Consider the following 5,000-nt stretch of genomic DNA (forward strand, 5'->3'; position numbering starts at 1 on the left):
GTCGCTGTAGGAAACCCTGTGAGCACCGTGTGAACCGTGGAGGTGTGAGGCAAACATGATAACCATGCCTTCATGCCCTTTTAATAAACCCCATGAACTGGTGTTACTGGAGTGTTAGTATAGCATAATATTAGAATTACGGCTATCACGTTGTCTGAGTTTCTTTTCTAGAAAATGACTTGACCTTCTTTTGACCAATCAGAGTTGAGAGAATTTTAACAGCACCGTGAAAAAATCCTGAGGAATAATTGCAGAAGAAACAGCACATACAGTATAAAAAAAGAAGGTTGCTCCTTCTCGGTTTGTTAATTGATACAGGGGAGCGGCGCGACGGATTCGATAAATCGTTAAATGAAGTCATAACACGGGCCGAAGAAATGCGAGAATAAGAAAAGGTCAACGAAGGAAGAAGGAGTGAATTAAACTGAAGAATTAGTGACAGGTGAGCCTTCCTTTTATGATAATGCCTCCACTCTGATTACAGCTCTGACCTTCTGCAGCTCTGTCGTGAGCCGAGGTCTTCATTACACTCTGATTAGCTACTGCCAGAGTCGCTCACGGAGCTTAGAGCTCTGGACTGAGCCCGGGTCAGAATAACGACAGGCTTTATAGCTTATACTCGTCTGTAGGAACGGCCGAGAAGGAGACGCATTTATCTCGCCGCAGGAAACCTCTTGGCTTTCCCTCTGGCCGTTTGGCGTCACTTGACAGGCACCGAGCCATCTCCATTACTGATGAGCTCTGGGCCAAGGCCAGTGTGTGATTTACAGCATGAGCTACTGCATGTCTATTTGTTAACATGGCCATTAATGTAACTCTGTGTGTGCGAGACCATTTCTCTGCTCAGGATGAAGTACTGTATGGATTACTGAAAAGAAACACAATGGAAAGCAATGTACAAAAGGTTAAATGTGGGTTAAAAACAAATTTCCAATATTGTTCGGATTTGAAGCCATGAAAACATCAGAGAAATTCTAAGAACGATCTCAGAATTTAGCTTAAAAATATCTAACTAGAAATCTTATCTTAAGAGTGACTCAGGACCAATCACATTGCAACTCTGAACAAGGAAAATACTGTACAACACCTTTAATCTTAAACAAGAGGCGGAGCTTAACCTGTTACTAGGTATGACACACATTTTTGAAGACTGTGATTGGTTGTCCAGGACAAAGTGGGAGCACTTTTACAAATTGGTCTATTAAAAACCTTTTAAAACCTTCACTTTGTCTCTATGTTAAGATATTTGAGACTATATCGTGTAGGATTGACGTTTGTGACCGATCATATTAGAGATGTTCTAACATCTGTATGTTATAACGGTAATAAATGTAATGTAATGTAAACATCTCCGACACAGAGCAGAAATGTCATAGAGACAAATTATATCATTTTTATCTCTAAATGACATTGAGGCAGAATATACAGTATATGTAAAATATGTCATTTCTGTGCTGCGTCTGAGACGTTATCTCTAATCCGATCGGTCACAAAAATAATCCTCACACGATCTAATCTGTATCATCTTATTAACTCACTATCATTATTAAATATCGTATACAACTCATTTCTTCTTCCTCTTCACCTTTCAGTCATTTTCTCCTCTGATAAAGAAACTCTTAAAAGTCCTCCTCACTACTCCTAACACTTTTAAGTATAAAGATGCTTTGTGAATCTTTATCTTTACTACGATCGTCTCTTTCATTTTAAAGGGAAACGCCCACATTACTAAGAAATTTCTTTCACTAGGAGAAACTCTTTAGACTACAGATTTTGCTTATTTAAAATGTATTTAAAAGGTCAGTTAATTTACTTCGGGCTCAGTTGACCAGAGGGTGTGGATCAATTTTCTGAGACAGTTGACCTGGCTACATGATTTACATCAACGCCCTCATGGTAATACTTTTTCTACATATTTCTACAGCAACAGCTTACACAGGGATTTGTTTTACAGTTCTGTATAACACACAACACACAAAATATGGCATACGCCGTAGTGTGTTAATTATTGTACCACAGCGAATTCCAACAATTACAAAGTTTGATTTATTAACGAACGACAAGGTACGCATTTTAATACTTTCTAATTATGTTGTGGATCATCAGAGGGACAAGTTTGTCCTTATTATCACTTCCTTTACCTGTATAGCTATGAAAAACTGTCTCTAACCAGCATCTCTTCTCTCTCTGTTTCTCTCTCTTTAGTACTTTATATTAGCATAAAATATTAACAAAGCAAAAAGATAAATATAGGATAATATTATATTATAACATTTACAGCATTTGGCAGATGCCCTTATCCAGAGCGGCATGCATTACCTATTTTTTTTCTACAACTGAGCAATTGAGGGTTAAGGGCCTTGCTCAGGGGCCCAACAGTGGCAGCTTGGTGGATCTGGGATCTAACTCACAACCTTCCGATCGGTAGCCCAACAACTTAACCACTAAGCTACCACATGCCCATATATAAGGTGCCAGCGTAGGTAAAAAGTACAGTAGATGAGGGATACGGTACTCTCTCTCTCTCTCTCTCTTTCTCTTTCTCTTTTTCGCTCCTGTTTTTGCTATTTGTCAGGTGCATTAATTTGTGTTGGTGCGAAGTCATGTTGGGCTTTTTATCTAGTCATTTTTTCCAACTTTGTCCTTTTTTTGTGTGTGAGAGAAACCAGGCAAAGGGACATGATAAGGACACCCAGAAGATGACTCGGGTCTAATCAATGCTAACATGCTAAATTTGACAACACACCATTCCTGAGTAACATTCCTTGTAACGTTCTCTAAAGCTGTGTTCATAGTGGCTTAACCTACTTTTAGCCTGTTCATTCCAGCTCTGTGTTCTGAAGTCAAAGACATAACAAATGCTGAAAAAAAAGCAGACTTTTGTCACTTTAAGGCTATCAAGTAGGAATTACAAGTTGGAGAGACAGGTCTTTTAAAATAGGAAGTGGGAAATTTCCCATTTCCTGGTTGGTTGTTAATGCAACATTACTGTGACTGTTTATTTTTTGGTTTGTGTTTTTTTTTTTTTGCTTTCTAGTGCCGTTTATTTATTCATTCATTTTCTACCGCTTATCCGAACTACCTCGGGTCACGGGGAGCCTGTGCCTATCTCAGGTGTCATCGGGCATCAAGGCAGGATACACCCTGGACGGAGTGCCAACCCATCACAGGGCACACACACACTCTCATTCACTCACACAATCACACACTACGGACAATTTTCCAGAGATGCCAATCAACCAACCATGCATGTCTTGGGACCGGGGGAGGAAACCGGAGTACCCGGAGGAAACCCCCGAGGCACGGGGAGAACATGCAAACTCCACACACACAAGGTGGAGGCGGGAATCGAACCCCCGACCCTGGAGGTGTGAGGTGAACGTGCTAACCACTAAGCCACCGTGCCCCCGCCATTTATTTATTCTCTGTTTTAATTTCCTTGTTTCCTGGTTTAGTCGTCCTACACATTAGACGATTTCACGGCTGATTTTGGGCATGCTTTCCTCCCCTGCCGAGTGATTGTGGGGGCATGGCCTGATTCGAGGCTTGTCGTAAGCAATTATTTGTCTAATTATTGTGTGTGTCAATATGATTGAGTTGGAGCCTTCCAGAGCTGTAAAAGTACACAACATCCGGTTGGTGACGCTTCCCTGGCAGCTAACTCACATTTGCTATTGTGGACAGAATAATAAAACACTTTTACTGGCATCAGCAAAGTGGTAGCCTACTGCTTATGGTGTTGGACTCCTTAGGGATGCTCTTAACCCTTAGCTGTGTGAATGAGATAATTGTTAGTTGCTCTGGATAAAAGCATCTGCATATGCCACAAACGTACATTTTTTACAGCTCACAACACAACCGGAGGCAAATGGAGCATTGTAAAAGAAGACAAGCTTGTTGAATTGCTTGTTTTTCACTGCAAAACAGAACACATGCCGGGATAGCCGACTGACGACATCGATCTCCTTCATATTTGTTTTTCCTCTGAAGTCATGTTTGATCACGCTGCATTCTGTAAGTTTTTGGTGCAATGAATCATCTATTGTGTGCATTCAGAGGATTGTGATGTTATAAAACAGTTGAAACTGTCCTCTTGTCTGTAATCTTTAGTATCTCTCTGTAACTTTAGTGTAATGTTGTCCTAACCCCATGCTATGACTGTGATTATTAGATTCTAATTAACGGGATGCTGAGTTTATACACTAGTGTGAAGTTGTAGCTCAATTGTTAGGATGGTTAACTGTCCAAATTCCACCACAGCCAAGCTGCTAACCTTGGGCCCCTGAGCAAGGCCCTTTATCCTCAAATGCTTAGTTGTATAAAATAAGATGTGGTATAAGAATACTGGTGATGCTAGAGTGTGTGAAAATGTTCTTCATTGCCAAAACAAACAAATGGAGGAAGGTCAGGATCAGAAGTTCACGGTCATGGCTCTCGACCTTGGTGTAACCATGGACATTCAACTGTCCTTTTCCTCTGGTGTTGCTAATGTGACACGTTCACGTCGGTTTCTTCTCTACAACATCAGACATCAACGTCAACATCTTCTTCTTCACTTCCTCACTTCTTCCTTATGTTTTCACTTCTTCACTTCCTCACTTTTTCACTTCCTCTCTTCTTCACTTCCTCACTTCTTCTTATGTTCTCACGTCTTCACTTCCTCTCTTCTTCACTTCCTCACTTCTTCCTTATGTTTTCACTTCTTCGCTTCCTCACTTCTTCACTTCTTCACTTCCGCACTTCTTCCTTATGTTTTCACTTCTTCGCTTCCTCTCTTCTTCACTTCCTCACTTCTTCACTTCCTCACTTCTTCCTTATGTTTTCACTTCTTCACTTCTTCACTTCTTCACTTCCGCACTTCTTCCTTATGTTTTCACTTCTTCGCTTCCTCTCTTCTTCACTTCCTCACTTCTTCCTTATGTTCTCACTTCTTCACTTACGCACCTCTTCCTTATGTTTTCACTTCTTTGCTTCCTCTCTTCTTCACTTCCTCACTTCTT

At 40.7% G+C, this 5,000-nt stretch overlaps 1 protein-coding gene across 2 annotated transcripts in view; it reads right to left on the bottom strand.

The window, feature by feature from the left end:
- Window positions 1-5,000, bottom strand: part of fstl5 (follistatin-like 5) — a 161,125-nt gene that overhangs the window by 126,784 nt on the left and 29,341 nt on the right. The window lies entirely within an intron of this gene.

This window comes from Tachysurus vachellii, chromosome 13 (genome assembly GCF_030014155.1).
Source record: "Tachysurus vachellii isolate PV-2020 chromosome 13, HZAU_Pvac_v1, whole genome shotgun sequence".
NCBI lineage: Eukaryota > Metazoa > Chordata > Actinopteri > Siluriformes > Bagridae > Tachysurus > Tachysurus vachellii.